Raw genomic sequence first — 19,157 nt, forward strand, 5'->3', positions numbered from 1 at the left:
GCCAGAATTTTTTCTAAGTCTGATGCCTGGCTGAAAATTTTCAAAGTCCCATGCTGGCCAGAATTTTTTCTAAGTCTGACGCCTGGCCGAAAATTTTCGAAGTCCCATGCTGGCCAGAATTTTTTCTAAGTCTGACGCCTGGCTGAAAATTTTCAAAGTCCCATGCTGGCCAGAATTTTTTCTAAGTCTGATGCCTGGCTGAAAATTTTCAAAGTCCCATGCTGGCCAGAATTTTTTCTAAGTCTGATGCCTGGCTGAAAATTTTCAAAGTCCCATGCTGGCCAGAATTTTTTCAAAGTCCCATGCTGGCCAGAATTTTTTCTAAGTCTGATGCCTGGCTGAAAATTTTCAAAGTCCCATGCTGGCCAGAATTTTTTCTAAGTCTGACGCCTGGCCGAAAATTTTCGAAGTCCCATGCTGGCCAGAATTTTTTCTAAGTCTGACGCCTGGCTGAAAATTTTCAAAGTCCCATGCTGGCCAGAATTTTTTCTAAGTCTGACGCCTGGCCGAAAATGTTCAAAGTCTGACACCTACCTGAAATATCTCAAAGTCCCATGCTGGCCAGAATTTTTTCTAAGTCTGACGCCTGGCCGAAAATGTTCAAAGTCCCATGCTGGCCAGAATTTTTTCTAAGTCTGACGCCTGACCGAAAATTTTCAAAGTCCCATGCTGGCCAGAATTTTTTCAAAGTCCCATGCTGGCCAGAATTTTTTCTAAGTCTGACGCCTGGCCAAAAATTTTCAAAGTCCCATGCTGGCCAGAATTTTTTCAAAGTCTGACGCCTGGCAGAAAATTTTAAAAGTCCCATGCTGGCCAGAATTTTTTCTAAGTCTGATGCCTGGCTGAAAATTTTCAAAGTCCCATGCTGGCCAGAATTTTTTCTAAGTCTGATGCCTGGCTGAAAATTTTAAAAGTCCCATGCTGGCCAGAATTTTTTCTAAGTCTGACGCCTAACCGAAAATTTTCAAAGTCCCATGCTGGCCAGAATTTTTTCTAAGTCTGACGCCTGGCCGAAAATTTTCAAAGTCCCATGCTGGCCAGAATTTTTTCAAAGTCCCATGCTGGCCAGAATTTTTTCAAAGTCTGACGCCTGGCCGAAAATTTTTAAAGTCCCATGCTGGCCAGAATTATTTTCTAAGTCTGACGCCTGACCGAAAATTTTCAAAGTCCCATGCTGGCCAGAATTATTTTCTAAGTCTGACGCCTGCCCGAAAAGTCCCATGCTGGCCAGAATTATATTCTAAGTCTGACGCCTGGCCGAGAAATTTCAAAGTCCCATGCTGGCCAGAATTTTTTCTAAGTCTGACGCCTGGCCGAAAATGTTCAAAGTCCCATGCTGGCCAGAATTTTTTCAAAGTCCCATGCTGGCCAGAATTTTTTCAAAGTCTGACGCCTGGCCGAAAATGTTCAAAGTCTGACACCTACCTGAAATATCTCAAAGTCCCATGCTGGCCAGAATTTTTTCTAAGTCTGACGCCTGGCTGAAAATTTTCGAAGTCCCATGCTGGCCAGAATTTTTTCTAAGTCTGATGCCTGGCTGAAAATTTTCAAAGTCCCATGCTGGCCAGAATTTTTTCTAAGTCTGACGCCTGGCCGAAAATTTTCGAAGTCCCATGCTGGCCAGAATTTTTTCTAAGTCTGACGCCTGGCTGAAAATTTTCAAAGTCCCATGCTGGCCAGAATTTTTTCTAAGTCTGACGCCTGGCCGAAAATGTTCAAAGTCTGACACCTACCTGAAATATTTCAAAGTCCCATGCTGGCCAGAATTTTTTCTAAGTCTGACGCCTGGCCGAAAATGTTCAAAGTCTGACACATACCTGAAATATCTCAAAGTCCCATGCTGGCCAGAATTTTTTCTAAGTCTGACGCCTGGCTGAAAATTTTCAAAGTCCCATGCTGGCCAGAATTTTTTCTAAGTCTGACGCCTGGCCGAAAATGTTCAAAGTCTGACACCTACCTGAAATATTTCAAAGTCCCATGCTGGCCAGAATTTTTTCTAAGTCTGACGCCTGGCCGAAAATTTTCAAAGTCCCATGCTGGCCAGAATTTTTTCAAAGTCCCATGCTGGCCAGAATTTTTTCTAAGTCTGATGCCTGGCTGAAAATTTTCAAAGTCCCATGCTGGCCAGAATTTTTTCGAAGTCTGATGCCTGGCTGAAAATTTTCAAAGTCCCATGCTGGCCAGAATTTTTTCTAAGTCTGATGCCTGGCTGAAAATTTTCAAAGTCCCATGCTGGCCAGAATTTTTTCTAAGTCTGACGCCTGGCCGAAAATTTTCGAAGTCCCATGCTGGCCAGAATTTTTTCTAAGTCTGACGCCTGGCTGAAAATTTTCAAAGTCCCATGCTGGCCAGAATTTTTTCTAAGTCTGACGCCTGGCCGAAAATGTTCAAAGTCTGACACCTACCTGAAATATCTCAAAGTCCCATGCTGGCCAGAATTTTTTCTAAGTCTGACGCCTGGCCGAAAATGTTCAAAGTCCCATGCTGGCCAGAATTTTTTCAAAGTCCCATGCTGGCCAGAATTTTTTCTAAGTCTGACGCCTGTCTGAAAATTTTCAAAGTCCCATGCTGGCCAGAATTTTTTCTAAGTCTGACGCCTGGCCGAAAATGTTCAAAGTCTGACACCTACCTGAAATATCTCAAAGTCCCATGCTGGCCAGAATTTTTTCTAAGTCTGACGCCTGGCCGGAAATGTTCAAAGTCCCATGCTGGCCAGAATTTTTTCTAAGTCTGACGCCTGACCGAAAATTTTCAAAGTCCCATGCTGGCCAGAATTTTTTCAAAGTCCCATGCTGGCCAGAATTTTTTCTAAGTCTGACGCCTGGCCAAAAATTTTCAAAGTCCCATGCTGGCCAGAATTTTTTCAAAGTCTGACGCCTGGCAGAAAATTTTAAAAGTCCCATGCTGGCCAGAATTTTTTCTAAGTCTGATGCCTGGCTGAAAATTTTCAAAGTCCCATGCTGGCCAGAATTTTTTCTAAGTCTGACGCCTGGCCGAAAATTTTCAAAGTCCCATGCTGGCCAGAATTTTTTCAAAGTCCCATGCTGGCCAGAATTTTTTCTAAGTCCCATGCTGGCCAGAATTTTTTCTAAGTCTGACGCCTGGCCAAAAATTTTCAAAGTCCCATGCTGGCCAGAATTTTTTCTAAGTCTGACGCCTGGCTGAAAATTTTCAAAGTCCCATGCTGGCCAGAATTTTTTCTAAGTCTGACGCCTGGCCGAAAATGTTCAAAGTCTGACACCTACCTGAAATATTTCAAAGTCCCATGCTGGCCAGAATTTTTTCTAAGTCTGACGCCTGGCCGAAAATTTTCAAAGTCCCATGCTGGCCAGAATTTTTTCAAAGTCCCATGCTGGCCAGAATTTTTTCTAAGTCTGATGCCTGGCTGAAAATTTTCAAAGTCCCATGCTGGCCAGAATTTTTTCGAAGTCTGATGCCTGGCTGAAAATTTTCAAAGTCCCATGCTGGCCAGAATTTTTTCTAAGTCTGATGCCTGGCTGAAAATTTTCAAAGTCCCATGCTGGCCAGAATTTTTTCTAAGTCTGACGCCTGTCTGAAAATTTTCAAAGTCCCATGCTGGCCAGAATTTTTTCTAAGTCTGACGCCTGGCCGAAAATGTTCAAAGTCTGACACCTACCTGAAATATCTCAAAGTCCCATGCTGGCCAGAATTTTTTCTAAGTCTGACGCCTGGCCGGAAATGTTCAAAGTCCCATGCTGGCCAGAATTTTTTCTAAGTCTGACGCCTGACCGAAAATTTTCAAAGTCCCATGCTGGCCAGAATTTTTTCAAAGTCCCATGCTGGCCAGAATTTTTTCTAAGTCTGACGCCTGGCCAAAAATTTTCAAAGTCCCATGCTGGCCAGAATTTTTTCAAAGTCTGACGCCTGGCAGAAAATTTTAAAAGTCCCATGCTGGCCAGAATTTTTTCTAAGTCTGATGCCTGGCTGAAAATTTTCAAAGTCCCATGCTGGCCAGAATTTTTTCTAAGTCTGACGCCTGGCCGAAAATTTTCAAAGTCCCATGCTGGCCAGAATTTTTTCAAAGTCCCATGCTGGCCAGAATTTTTTCTAAGTCTGATGCCTGGCTGAAAATTTTCAAAGTCCCATGCTGGCCAGAATTTTTTCTAAGTCTGATGCCTGGCTGAAAATTTTCAAAGTCCCATGCTGGCCAGAATTTTTTCTAAGTCTGATGCCTGGCTGAAAATTTTCAAAGTCCCATGCTAGCCAGAATTTTTTCTAAGTCTGATGCCTGGCTGAAAATTTTCAAAGTCCCATGCTGGCCAGAATTTTTTCTAAGTCTGACGCCTGGCCGAAAATGTTCAAAGTCTGACACCTACCTGAAATATCTCAAAGTCCCATGCTGGCCAGAATTTTTTCTAAGTCTGACGCCTGGCCGGAAATGTTCAAAGTCCCATGCTGGCCAGAATTTTTTCTAAGTCTGACGCCTGACCGAAAATTTTCAAAGTCCCATGCTGGCCAGAATTTTTTCAAAGTCCCATGCTGGCCAGAATTTTTTCTAAGTCTGACGCCTGGCCAAAAATTTTCAAAGTCCCATGCTGGCCAGAATTTTTTCAAAGTCTGACGCCTGGCAGAAAATTTTAAAAGTCCCATGCTGGCCAGAATTTTTTCTAAGTCTGATGCCTGGCTGAAAATTTTCAAAGTCCCATGCTGGCCAGAATTTTTTCTAAGTCTGACGCCTGGCCGAAAATTTTCGAAGTCCCATGCTGGCCAGAATTTTTTCTAAGTCTGACGCCTGGCTGAAAATTTTCAAAGTCCCATGCTGGCCAGAATTTTTTCTAAGTCTGACGCCTGGCCGAAAATGTTCAAAGTCCCATGCTGGCCAGAATTTTTTCTAAGTCTGACGCCTGACCGAAAATTTTCAAAGTCCCATGCTGGCCAGAATTTTTTCAAAGTCCCATGCTGGCCAGAATTTTTTCTAAGTCTGACGCCTGGCCCAAAATTTTCAAAGTCCCATGCTGGCCAGAATTTTTTCAAAGTCTGACGCCTGGCAGAAAATTTTCAAAGTCCCATGCTGGCCAGAATTTTTTCTAAGTCCCATGCTGGCCAGAATTTTTTCTAAGTCTGATGCCTGGCTGAAAATTTTCAAAGTCCCATGCTGGCCAGAATTTTTTCGAAGTCTGATGCCTGGCTGAAAATTTTCAAAGTCCCATGCTGGCCAGAATTTTTTCTAAGTCTGATGCCTGGCTGAAAATTTTCAAAGTCCCATGCTGGCCAGAATTTTTTCTAAGTCTGATGCCTGGCTGAAAATTTTCAAAGTCCCATGCTGGCCAGAATTTTTTCTAAGTCTGACGCCTGGCCGAAAATGTTCAAAGTCTGACACATACCTGAAATATCTCAAAGTCCCATGCTGGCCAGAATTTTTTCTAAGTCTGACGCCTGGCCGAAAATGTTCAAAGTCCCATGCTGGCCAGAATTTTTTCTAAGTCTGACGCCTGGCCGAAAATTTTCAAAGTCCCATGCTGGCCAGAATTTTTTCTAAGTCTGACGCCTGACCGAAAATTTACAAAGTCCCATGCTGGCCAGAATTTTTTCAAAGTCCCATGCTGGCCAGAATTTTTTCTAAGTCTGACGCCTGGCCAAAAATTTTCAAAGTCCCATGCTGGCCAGAATTTTTTCTAAGTCTGACGCCTGGCAGAAAATTTTCAAAGTCCCATGCTGGCCAGAATTTTTTCTAAGTCTGATGCCTGGCTGAAAATTTTCAAAGTCCCATGCTGGCCAGAATTTTTTCAAAGTCCCATGCTGGCCAGAATTTTTTCTAAGTCTGACGCCTGGCTGAAAATTTTCAAAGTCCCATGCTGGCCAGAATTTTTTCTAAGTCTGACGCCTGGCCGAAAATTTTCAAAGTCCCATGCTGGCCAGAATTTTTTCTAAGTCTGACGCCTGGCCAAAAATTTTCAAAGTCCCATGCTGGCCAGAATTTTTTCTAAGTCTGACGCCTGGCAGAAAATTTTCAAAGTCCCATGCTGGCCAGAATTTTTTCTAAGTCTGATGCCTGGCTGAAAATTTTCAAAGTCCCATGCTGGCCAGAATTTTTTCTAAGTCTGATGCCTGGCTGAAAATTTTCAAAGTCCCATGCTGGCCAGAATTTTTTCTAAGTCTGATGCCTGGCTGAAAATTTTCAAAGTCCCATGCTGGCCAGAATTTTTTCAAAGTCCCATGCTGGCCAGAATTTTTTCTAAGTCTGATGCCTGGCCAAAAATTTTCAAAGTCCCATGCTGGCCAGAATTTTTTCTAAGTCTGACGCCTGGCAGAAAATTTTCAAAGTCCCATGCTGGCCAGAATTTTTTCTAAGTCTGACGCCTGACCGAAAATTTTCAAAGTCCCATGCTGGCCAGAATTTTTTCTAAGTCTGACGCCTGGCCGAAAATTTTCAAAGTCCCATGCTGGCCAGAATTTTTTCTAAGTCTGACGCCTGGCCGGAAATTTTCAAAGTCCCATGCTGGCCAGAATTTTTTCAAAGTCCCATGCTGGCCAGAATTTTTTCTAAGTCCCATGCTGGCCAGAATTTTTTCTAAGTCTGATGCCTGGCTGAAAATTTTCAAAGTCCCATGCTGGCCAGAATTTTTTCTGTCTGATGCCTGGCTGAAAATTTTCAAAGTCCCATGCTAGCCAGAATTTTTTCTAAGTCTGATGCCTGGCTGAAAATTTTCAAAGTCCCATGCTGGCCAGAATTTTTTCAAAGTCCCATGCTGGCCAGAATTTTTTCTAAGTCTGACGCCTGGCCGAAAATTTTCGAAGTCCCATGCTGGCCAGAATTTTTTCTAAGTCTGACGCCTGGCTGAAAATTTTCAAAGTCCCATGCTGGCCAGAATTTTTTCTAAGTCTGACGCCTGGCCGAAAATGTTCAAAGTCCCATGCTGGCCAGAATTTTTTCTAAGTCTGACGCCTGACCGAAAATTTTCAAAGTCCCATGCTGGCCAGAATTTTTTCAAAGTCTGACGCCTGGCAGAAAATTTTCAAAGTCCCATGCTGGCCAGAATTTTTTCTAAGTCCCATGCTGGCCAGAATTTTTTCTAAGTCTGATGCCTGGCTGAAAATTTTCAAAGTCCCATGCTGGCCAGAATTTTTTCGAAGTCTGATGCCTGGCTGAAAATTTTCAAAGTCCCATGCTGGCCAGAATTTTTTCTAAGTCTGATGCCTGGCTGAAAATTTTCAAAGTCCCATGCTGGCCAGAATTTTTTCTAAGTCTGATGCCTGGCTGAAAATTTTCAAAGTCCCATGCTGGCCAGAATTTTTTCTAAGTCTGACGCCTGGCCGAAAATGTTCAAAGTCTGACACATACCTGAAATATCTCAAAGTCCCATGCTGGCCAGAATTTTTTCTAAGTCTGACGCCTGGCCGAAAATGTTCAAAGTCCCATGCTGGCCAGAATTTTTTCTAAGTCTGACGCCTGGCCGAAAATTTTCAAAGTCCCATGCTGGCCAGAATTTTTTCTAAGTCTGACGCCTGACCGAAAATTTACAAAGTCCCATGCTGGCCAGAATTTTTTCAAAGTCCCATGCTGGCCAGAATTTTTTCTAAGTCTGACGCCTGGCCAAAAATTTTCAAAGTCCCATGCTGGCCAGAATTTTTTCTAAGTCTGACGCCTGGCAGAAAATTTTCAAAGTCCCATGCTGGCCAGAATTTTTTCTAAGTCTGATGCCTGGCTGAAAATTTTCAAAGTCCCATGCTGGCCAGAATTTTTTCAAAGTCCCATGCTGGCCAGAATTTTTTCTAAGTCTGACGCCTGGCTGAAAATTTTCAAAGTCCCATGCTGGCCAGAATTTTTTCTAAGTCTGACGCCTGGCCGAAAATTTTCAAAGTCCCATGCTGGCCAGAATTTTTTCTAAGTCTGACGCCTGGCCAAAAATTTTCAAAGTCCCATGCTGGCCAGAATTTTTTCTAAGTCTGACGCCTGGCAGAAAATTTTCAAAGTCCCATGCTGGCCAGAATTTTTACTAAGTCTGATGCCTGGCTGAAAATTTTCAAAGTCCCATGCTGGCCAGAATTTTTTCTAAGTCTGATGCCTGGCTGAAAATTTTCAAAGTCCCATGCTGGCCAGAATTTTTTCTAAGTCTGATGCCTGGCTGAAAATTTTCAAAGTCCCATGCTGGCCAGAATTTTTTCAAAGTCCCATGCTGGCCAGAATTTTTTCTAAGTCTGATGCCTGGCTGAAAATTTTCAAAGTCCCATGCTGGCCAGAATTTTTTCAAAGTCCCATGCTGGCCAGAATTTTTTCTAAGTCTGACGCCTGGCTGAAAATTTTCAAAGTCCCATGCTGGCCAGAATTTTTTCTAAGTCTGACGCCTGGCCGAAAATTTTCAAAGTCCCATGCTGGCCAGAATTTTTTCTAAGTCTGACGCCTGGCCGAAAATTTTCAAAGTCCCATGCTGGCCAGAATTTTTTCAAAGTCCCATGCTGGCCAGAATTTTTTCTAAGTCTGATGCCTGGCTGAAAATTTTCAAAGTCCCATGCTGGCCAGAATTTTTTCGAAGTCTGATGCCTGGCTGAAAATTTTCAAAGTCCCATGCTGGCCAGAATTTTTTCTAAGTCTGACGCCTGGCCGAAAATGTTCAAAGTCCCATGCTGGCCAGAATTTTTTCTAAGTCTGACGCCTGGCCGAAAATTTTCAAAGTCCCATGCTGGCCAGAATTTTTTCTAAGTCTGACGCCTGACCGAAAATTTTCAAAGTCCCATGCTGGCCAGAATTTTTTCAAAGTCCCATGCTGGCCAGAATTTTTTCTAAGTCTGACGCCTGGCCAAAAATTTTCAAAGTCCCATGCTGGCCAGAATTTTTTCTAAGTCTGATGCCTGGCTGAAAATTTTCAAAGTCCCATGCTGGCCAGAATTTTTTCTAAGTCTGATGCCTGGCTGAAAATTTTCAAAGTCCCATGCTGGCCAGAATTTTTTCTAAGTCTGACGCCTGGCCGAAAATTTTCAAAGTCCCATGCTGGCCAGAATTTATTCGAAGTCTGACGCCTGGCCGAAAATTTTCAAAGTCCCATGCTGGCCAGAATTTTTTCGAAGTCTGATGCCTGGCTGAAAATTTTCAAAGTCCCATGCTGGCCAGAATTTTTTCTAAGTCTGACGCCTGGCCGAAAATTTTCAAAGTCCCATGCTGGCCAGAATTTTTTCTAAGTCTGACGCCTGGCCGAAAATTTTCAAAGTCCCATGCTGGCCAGAATTTTTTCAAAGTCCCATGCTGGCCAGAATTTTTTCTAAGTCTGACGCCTGACCGAAAATTTTCAAAGTCCCATGCTGGCCAGAATTTTTTCTAAGTCTGACGCCTGGCCGAAAATTTTCAAAGTCCCATGCTGGCCAGAATTTTTTCTAAGTCTGACGCCTGGCCGAAAATGTTCAAAGTCCCATGCTGGCCAGAATTTTTTCTAAGTCTGACGCCTGGCCGAAAATGTTCAAAGTCCCATGCTGGCCAGAATTTTTTCTAAGTCTGACGCCTGACCGAAAATTTTCAAAGTCCCATGCTGGCCAGAATTTTTTCAAAGTCCCATGCTGGCCAGAATTTTTTCTAAGTCTGACGCCTGGCCGAAAATTTTCGAAGTCCCATGCTGGCCAGAATTTTTTCTAAGTCTGACGCCTGGCTGAAAATTTTCAAAGTCCCATGCTGGCCAGAATTTTTTCTAAGTCTGACGCCTGGCCGAAAATGTTCAAAGTCCCATGCTGGCCAGAATTTTTTCTAAGTCTGACGCCTGACCGAAAATTTTCAAAGTCCCATGCTGGCCAGAATTTTTTCAAAGTCCCATGCTGGCCAGAATTTTTTCTAAGTCTGACGCCTGGCCCAAAATTTTCAAAGTCCCATGCTGGCCAGAATTTTTTCAAAGTCTGACGCCTGGCAGAAAATTTTCAAAGTCCCATGCTGGCCAGAATTTTTTCTAAGTCCCATGCTGGCCAGAATTTTTTCTAAGTCTGATGCCTGGCTGAAAATTTTCAAAGTCCCATGCTGGCCAGAATTTTTTCGAAGTCTGATGCCTGGCTGAAAATTTTCAAAGTCCCATGCTGGCCAGAATTTTTTCTAAGTCTGATGCCTGGCTGAAAATTTTCAAAGTCCCATGCTGGCCAGAATTTTTTCTAAGTCTGATGCCTGGCTGAAAATTTTCAAAGTCCCATGCTGGCCAGAATTTTTTCTAAGTCTGACGCCTGGCCGAAAATGTTCAAAGTCTGACACATACCTGAAATATCTCAAAGTCCCATGCTGGCCAGAATTTTTTCTAAGTCTGACGCCTGGCCGAAAATGTTCAAAGTCCCATGCTGGCCAGAATTTTTTCTAAGTCTGACGCCTGGCCGAAAATTTTCAAAGTCCCATGCTGGCCAGAATTTTTTCTAAGTCTGACGCCTGACCGAAAATTTACAAAGTCCCATGCTGGCCAGAATTTTTTCAAAGTCCCATGCTGGCCAGAATTTTTTCTAAGTCTGACGCCTGGCCAAAAATTTTCAAAGTCCCATGCTGGCCAGAATTTTTTCTAAGTCTGACGCCTGGCAGAAAATTTTCAAAGTCCCATGCTGGCCAGAATTTTTTCTAAGTCTGATGCCTGGCTGAAAATTTTCAAAGTCCCATGCTGGCCAGAATTTTTTCAAAGTCCCATGCTGGCCAGAATTTTTTCTAAGTCTGACGCCTGGCTGAAAATTTTCAAAGTCCCATGCTGGCCAGAATTTTTTCTAAGTCTGACGCCTGGCCGAAAATTTTCAAAGTCCCATGCTGGCCAGAATTTTTTCTAAGTCTGACGCCTGGCCAAAAATTTTCAAAGTCCCATGCTGGCCAGAATTTTTTCTAAGTCTGACGCCTGGCAGAAAATTTTCAAAGTCCCATGCTGGCCAGAATTTTTACTAAGTCTGATGCCTGGCTGAAAATTTTCAAAGTCCCATGCTGGCCAGAATTTTTTCTAAGTCTGATGCCTGGCTGAAAATTTTCAAAGTCCCATGCTGGCCAGAATTTTTTCTAAGTCTGATGCCTGGCTGAAAATTTTCAAAGTCCCATGCTGGCCAGAATTTTTTCAAAGTCCCATGCTGGCCAGAATTTTTTCTAAGTCTGATGCCTGGCTGAAAATTTTCAAAGTCCCATGCTGGCCAGAATTTTTTCAAAGTCCCATGCTGGCCAGAATTTTTTCTAAGTCTGACGCCTGGCTGAAAATTTTCAAAGTCCCATGCTGGCCAGAATTTTTTCTAAGTCTGACGCCTGGCCGAAAATTTTCAAAGTCCCATGCTGGCCAGAATTTTTTCTAAGTCTGACGCCTGGCCGAAAATTTTCAAAGTCCCATGCTGGCCAGAATTTTTTCAAAGTCCCATGCTGGCCAGAATTTTTTCTAAGTCTGATGCCTGGCTGAAAATTTTCAAAGTCCCATGCTGGCCAGAATTTTTTCGAAGTCTGATGCCTGGCTGAAAATTTTCAAAGTCCCATGCTGGCCAGAATTTTTTCTAAGTCTGACGCCTGGCCGAAAATGTTCAAAGTCCCATGCTGGCCAGAATTTTTTCTAAGTCTGACGCCTGGCCGAAAATTTTCAAAGTCCCATGCTGGCCAGAATTTTTTCTAAGTCTGACGCCTGACCGAAAATTTTCAAAGTCCCATGCTGGCCAGAATTTTTTCAAAGTCCCATGCTGGCCAGAATTTTTTCTAAGTCTGACGCCTGGCCAAAAATTTTCAAAGTCCCATGCTGGCCAGAATTTTTTCTAAGTCTGATGCCTGGCTGAAAATTTTCAAAGTCCCATGCTGGCCAGAATTTTTTCTAAGTCTGATGCCTGGCTGAAAATTTTCAAAGTCCCATGCTGGCCAGAATTTTTTCTAAGTCTGACGCCTGGCCGAAAATTTTCAAAGTCCCATGCTGGCCAGAATTTATTCGAAGTCTGACGCCTGGCCGAAAATTTTCAAAGTCCCATGCTGGCCAGAATTTTTTCGAAGTCTGATGCCTGGCTGAAAATTTTCAAAGTCCCATGCTGGCCAGAATTTTTTCTAAGTCTGACGCCTGGCCGAAAATTTTCAAAGTCCCATGCTGGCCAGAATTTTTTCTAAGTCTGACGCCTGGCCGAAAATTTTCAAAGTCCCATGCTGGCCAGAATTTTTTCAAAGTCCCATGCTGGCCAGAATTTTTTCTAAGTCTGACGCCTGACCGAAAATTTTCAAAGTCCCATGCTGGCCAGAATTTTTTCTAAGTCTGACGCCTGGCCGAAAATTTTCAAAGTCCCATGCTGGCCAGAATTTTTTCTAAGTCTGACGCCTGGCCGAAAATGTTCAAAGTCCCATGCTGGCCAGAATTTTTTCAAAGTCCCATGCTGGCCAGAATTTTTTCTAAGTCTGATGCCTGGCTGAAAATTTTCAAAGTCCCATGCTGGCCAGAATTTTTTCAAAGTCCCATGCTGGCCAGAATTTTTTCTAAGTCTGATGCCTGGCCAAAAATTTTCAAAGTCCCATGCTGGCCAGAATTTTTTCTAAGTCTGACGCCTGGCAGAAAATTTTCAAAGTCCCATGCTGGCCAGAATTTTTTCGAAGTCTGATGCCTGGCTGAAAATTTTCAAAGTCCCATGCTGGCCAGAATTTTTTCAAAGTCCCATGCTGGCCAGATTTTTTTCTAAGTCTGACGCCTGGCTGAAAATTTTCAAAGTCCCATGCTGGCCAGAATTTTTTCTAAGTCTGACGCCTGGCCGAAAATGTTCAAAGTCTGACACCTACCTGAAATATCTCAAAGTCCCATGCTGGCCAGAATTTTTTCTAAGTCTGATGCCTGGCTGAAAATTTTCAAAGTCCCATGCTGGCCAGAATTTTTTCAAAGTCCCATGCTGGCCAGAATTTTTTCTAAGTCTGACGCCTGGCTGAAAATTTTCAAAGTCCCATGCTGGCCAGAATTTTTTCTAAGTCTGACGCCTGGCCGAAAATGTTCAAAGTCTGACACCTACCTGAAATATTTCAAAGTCCCATGCTGGCCAGAATTTTTTCTAAGTCTGACGCCTGACTGAAAATTTTCAAAGTCCCATGCTGGCCAGAATTTTTTCAAAGTCCCATGCTGGCCAGAATTTTTTCTAAGTCTGACGCTTGGCCGAAAATGTTCAAAGTCTGACACCTACCTGAAATATTTCAAAGTCCCATGCTGGCCAGAATTTTTTCTAAGTCTGACGCCTGGCCAAAGATTTTCAAAGTCCCATGCTGGCCAGAATTTTTTCTAAGTCTGACGCCTGGCAGAAAATTTTCAAAGTCCCATGCTGGCCAGAATTTTTTCTAAGTCTGACGCCTGACCGAAAATTTTCAAAGTCCCATGCTGGCCAGAATTTTTTCAAAGTCCCATGCTGGCCAGATTTTTTTCTAAGTCTGATGCCTGGCTGAAAATTTTCAAAGTCCCATGCTAGCCAGAATTTTTTCTAAGTCTGATGCCTGGCTGAAAATTTTCAAAGTCCCATGCTGGCCAGAATTTTTTCAAAGTCCCATGCTGGCCAGAATTTTTTCTAAGTCTGACGCCTGGCCGAAAATTTTCGAAGTCCCATGCTGGCCAGAATTTTTTCTAAGTCTGACGCCTGGCTGAAAATTTTCATAGTCCCATGCTGGCCAGAATTTTTTCTAAGTCTGACGCCTGGCCGAAAATGTTCAAAGTCTGACACCTACCTGAAATATCTCAAAGTCCCATGCTGGCCAGAATTTTTTCTAAGTCTGACGCCTGACCGAAAATTTTCAAAGTCCCATGCTGGCCAGAATTTTTTCAAAGTCCCATGCTGGCCAGAATTTTTTCTAAGTCTGACGCCTGGCCAAAAATTTTCAAAGTCCCATGCTGGCCAGAATTTTTTCAAAGTCTGATGCCTGGCTGAAAATTTTCAAAGTCCCATGCTGGCCAGAATTTTTTCTAAGTCTGACGCCTGGCCGAAAATGTTCAAAGTCTGACACCTACCTGAAATATTTCAAAGTCCCATGCTGGCCAGAATTTTTTCTAAGTCTGACGCCTGGCCGAAAATTTTCAAAGTCCCATGCTGGCCAGAATTTTTTCAAAGTCCCATGCTGGCCAGAATTTTTTCTAAGTCTGATGCCTGGCTGAAAATTTTCAAAGTCCCATGCTGGCCAGAATTTTTTCTAAGTCTGATGCCTGGCTGAAAATTTTCAAAGTCCCATGCTGGCCAGAATTTTTTCTAAGTCTGATGCCTGGCTGAAAATTTTCAAAGTCCCATGCTGGCCAGAATTTTTTCTAAGTCTGATGCCTGGCTGAAAATTTTCAAAGTCCCATGCTGGCCAGAATTTTTTCTAAGTCTGACGCCTGGCCGAAAATTTTCGAAGTCCCATGCTGGCCAGAATTTTTTCTAAGTCTGACGCCTGGCTGAAAATTTTCAAAGTCCCATGCTGGCCAGAATTTTTTCTAAGTCTGACGCCTGGCCGAAAATGTTCAAAGTCTGACACATACCTGAAATATCTCAAAGTCCCATGCTGGCCAGAATTTTTTCTAAGTCTGACGCCTGGCCGAAAATGTTCAAAGTCCCATGCTGGCCAGAATTTTTTCAAAGTCTACGCCTGGCAGAAAATTTTAAAAGTCCCATGCTGGCCAGAATTTTTTCTAAGTCTGATGCCTGGCTGAAAATTTTCAAAGTCCCATGCTGGCCAGAATTTTTTCTAAGTCTGACGCCTGGCCGAAAATTTTCAAAGTCCCATGCTGGCCAGAATTTTTTCGAAGTCTGATGCCTGGCTGAAAATTTTCAAAGTCCCCATGCTGGCCAGAATTTTTTCTAAGTCTGATGCCTGGCTGAAAATTTTCAAAGTCCCATGCTGGCCAGAATTTTTTCTAAGTCTGACGCCTGACCGAAAATTTCAAAGTCCCATGCTGGCCAGAATTTTTTCTAAGTCTGACGCCTGGCCGAAAATTTTCAAAGTCCCATGCTGGCCAGAATTTTTTCAAAGTCCCATGCTGGCCAGAATTTTTTCTAAGTCTGACGCCTGGCCAAAATTTTCAAAGTCCCATGCTGGCCAGAATTTTTTCTAAGTCTGACGCCTGGCAGAAAATTTTCAAAGTCCCATGCTGGCCAGAATTTTTTCTAAGTCTGATGCCTGGCTGAAAATTTTCAAAGTCCCATGCTGGCCAGAATTTTTTCGAAGTCTGATGCCTGGCTGAAAATTTTCAAAGTCCCATGCTGGCCAGAATTTTTTCTAAGTCTGATGCCTGGCTGAAAATTTCAAAGTCCCATGCTGGCCAGAATTCTTTCTAAGTCTGACGCCTGGCCGAAAATGTTCAAAGTCTGACACTACCTGAAATATCTCAAAGTCCCATGCTGGCCAGAATTTTTTCTAAGTCTGATGCCTGGCTGAAAATTTTCAAAGTCCCATGCTAGCCAGAATTTTTTCTAAGTCTGATGCCTGGCTGAAATTTTCAAAGTCCATGCTGGCCAGAATTTTTCAAAGTCCCATGCTGGCCAGAATTTTTTCTAAGTCTGATGCCTGGCTGAAAATTTTCAAAGTCCCATGCTGGCCAGAATTTTTTCTAAGTCTGACGCCTGGCCGAAAATTTTCGAAGTCCCATGCTGGCCAGAATTTTTTCTAAGTCTGACGCCTGGCTGAAAATTTTCAAAGTCCCATGCTGGCCAGAATTTTTCTAAGTCTGACGCCTGGCCGAAAATGTTCAAAGTCTGACACCTACCTGAAATATTTCAAAGTCCCATGCTGGCCAGAATTTTTTCTAAGTCTGACGCCTGGCCGAAAATTTTCAAAGTCCCATGCTGGCCAGAATTTTTCAAAGTCCATGCTGGCCAGAATTTTTTCTAAGTCTGATGCCTGGCTGAAAATTTCAAAGTCCCATGCTGGCCAGAATTTTTTCGAAGTCTGATGCCTGGCTGAAAATTTTCAAAGTCCCATGCTGGCCAGAATTTTTTCTAAGTCTGATGCCTGGCTGAAAATTTTCAAAGTCCCATGCTGGCCAGAATTTTTTCTAAGTCTGACGCCTGGCCGAAAATTTTCGAAGTCCCATGCTGGCCAGAATTTTTTCTAAGTCTGACGCCTGGCTGAAAATTTTCAAAGTCCCATGCTGGCCAGAATTTTTTCTAAGTCTGACGCCTGGCCGAAAATGTTCAAAGTCTGACACCTACCTGAAATATCTCAAAGTCCCATGCTGGCCAGAATTTTTTCTAAGTCTGACGCCTGGCCGAAAATTTTCGAAGTCCCATGCTGGCCAGAATTTTTTCTAAGTCTGACGCCTGACCGAAAATTTTCAAAGTCCCATGCTGGCCAGAATTTTTTCTAAGTCTGACGCCTGGCCGAAAATTTTCAAAGTCCCATGCTGGCCAGAATTTTTTCAAAGTCCCATGCTGGCCAGAATTTTTTCTAAGTCTGACGCCTGGCCAAAAATTTTCAAAGTCCGATGCTGGCCAGAATTTTTTCTAAGTCTGACGCCTGGCAGAAAATTTTCAAAGTCCCATGCTGGGCAGAATTTTTTCTAAGTCTGATGCCTGGCTGAAAATTTTCAAAGTCCCATGCTGGCCAGAATTTTTTTCGAAGTCTGATGCCTGGCTGAAAATTTTCAAAGTCCCATGCTGGCCAGAATTTTTTCTAAGTCTGATGCCTGGCTGAAAATGTTCAAAGTCCCATGCTGGCCAGAATTTTTTCTAAGTCTGATGCCTGGCTGAAAATTTTCAAAGTCCCATGCTAGCCAGAATTTTTTCTAAGTCTGATGCCTGGCTGAAAATTTTCAAAGTCCCATGCTGGCCAGAATTTTTTCAAAGTCCCATGCTGGCCAGAATTTTTTCTAAGTCTGATGCCTGGCTGAAAATTTTCAAAGTCCCATGCTGGCCAGAATTTTTTCTAAGTCTGACGCCTGGCCGAAAATTTTCGAAGTCCCATGCTGGCCAGAATTTTTTCTAAGTCTGACGCCTGGCTGAAAATTTTCAAAGTCCCATGCTGGCCAGAATTTTTTCTAAGTCTGACGCCTGGCCGAAAATGTTCAAAGTCTGACACCTACCTGAAATATTTCAAAGTCCCATGCTGGCCAGAATTTTTTCTAAGTCTGACGCCTGGCCGAAAATTTTCAAAGTCCCATGCTGGCCAGAATTTTTTCAAAGTCCCATGCTGGCCAGAATTTTTTCTAAGTCTGATGCCTGGCTGAAAATTTTCAAAGTCCCATGCTGGCCAGAATTTTTTCGAAGTCTGATGCCTGGCTGAAAATTTTCAAAGTCCCATGCTGGCCAGAATTTTTTCTAAGTCTGATGCCTGGCTGAAAATTTTCAAAGTCCCATGCTAGCCAGAATTTTTTCTAAGTCTGACGCCTGGCCGAAAATGTTCAAAGTCTGACACCTACCTGAAATATCTCAAAGTCCCATGCTGGCCAGAATTTTTTCTAAGTCTGACGCCTGGCCGGAAATGTTCAAAGTCCCATGCTGGCCAGAATTTTTTCTAAGTCTGACGCCTGACCGAAAATTTTCAAAGTCCCATGCTGGCCAGAATTTTTTCAAAGTCCCATGCTGGCCAGAATTTTTTCTAAGTCTGACGCCTGGCCAAAAATTTTCAAAGTCCCATGCTGGCCAGAATTTTTTCAAAGTCTGACGCCTGGCAGAAAATTTTAAAAGTCCCATGCTGGCCAGAATTTTTTCTAAGTCTGATGCCTGGCTGAAAATTTTCAAAGTCCCATGCTGGCCAGAATTTTTTCTAAGTCTGACGCCTGGCCGAAAATTTTCAAAGTCCCATGCTGGCCAGAATTTTTTCAAAGTCCCATGCTGGCCAGAATTTTTTCTAAGTCTGATGCCTGGCTGAAAATTTTCAAAGTCCCATGCTGGCCAGAATTTTTTCTAAGTCTGATGCCTGGCTGAAAATTTTCAAAGTCCCATGCTGGCCAGAATTTTTTCTAAGTCTGATGCCTGGCTGAAAATTTTCAAAGTCCCATGCTGGCCAGAATTTTTTCAAAGTCCCATGCTGGCCAGAATTTTTTCTAAGTCTGATGCCTGGCTGAAAATTTTCAAAGTCCCATGCTGGCCAGAATTTTTTCTAAGTCTGACGCCTGGCCGAAAATTTTCAAAGTCCCATGCTGGCCAGAATTTTTTCTAAGTCTGATGCCTGGCTGAAAATTTTCAAAGTCCCATGCTGGCCAGAATTTTTTCTAAGTCTGACGCCTGGCCGAAAATTTTCAAAGTCCCATGCTGGCCAGAATTTTTTCAAAGTCCCATGCTGGCCAGAATTTTTTCTAAGTCTGACGCCTGGCCGAAAATGTTCAAAGTCCCATGCTGGCCAGAATTTTTTCAAAGTCCCATGCTGGCCAGAATTTTTTCTAAGTCTGACGCCTGTCTGAAAATTTTCAAAGTCCCATGCTGGCCAGAATTTTTTCTAAGTCTGACGCCTGGCCGAAAATGTTCAAAGTCTGACACCTACCTGAAATATCTCAAAGTCCCATGCTGGCCAGAATTTTTTCTAAGTCTGACGCCTGGCCGGAAATGTTCAAAGTCCCATGCTGGCCAGAATTTTTTCTAAGTCTGACGCCTGACCGAAAATTTTCAAAGTCCCATGCTGGCCAGAATTTTTTCAAAGTCCCATGCTGGCCAGAATTTTTTCTAAGTCTGACGCCTGGCCCAAAATTTTCAAAGTCCCATGCTGGCCAGAATTTTTTCAAAGTCTGACACCTGGCAGAAAATTTTAAAAGTCCCATGCTGGCCAGAATTTTTTCGAAGTCTGATGCCTGGCTGAAAATTTTCAAAGTCCCATGCTGGCCAGAATTTTTTCTAAGTCTGATGCCTGGCTGAAAATTTTCAAAGTCCCATGCTGGCCAGAATTTTTTCTAAGTCTGACGCCTGGCCGAAAATTTTCGAAGTCCCATGCTGGCCAGAATTTTTTCTAAGTCTGACGCCTGGCTGAAAATTTTCAAAGTCCCATGCTGGCCAGAATTTTTTCTAAGTCTGACGCCTGGCCGAAAATGTTCAAAGTCTGACACCTACCTGAAATATCTCAAAGTCCCATGCTGGCCAGAATTTTTTCTAAGTCTGACGCCTGGCCGAAAATTTTCGAAGTCCCATGCTGGCCAGAATTTTTTCTAAGTCTGACGCCTGACCGAAAATTTTCAAAGTCCCATGCTGGCCAGAATTTTTTCTAAGTCTGACGCCTGGCCGAAAATTTTCAAAGTCCCATGCTGGCCAGAATTTTTTCAAAGTCCCATGCTGGCCAGAATTTTTTCTAAGTCTGACGCCTGGCCAAAAATTTTCAAAGTCCG

Source organism: Festucalex cinctus, chromosome 8 (genome assembly GCF_051991245.1).
Source record: "Festucalex cinctus isolate MCC-2025b chromosome 8, RoL_Fcin_1.0, whole genome shotgun sequence".
Classification (NCBI taxonomy): Eukaryota; Metazoa; Chordata; class Actinopteri; order Syngnathiformes; family Syngnathidae; genus Festucalex; species Festucalex cinctus.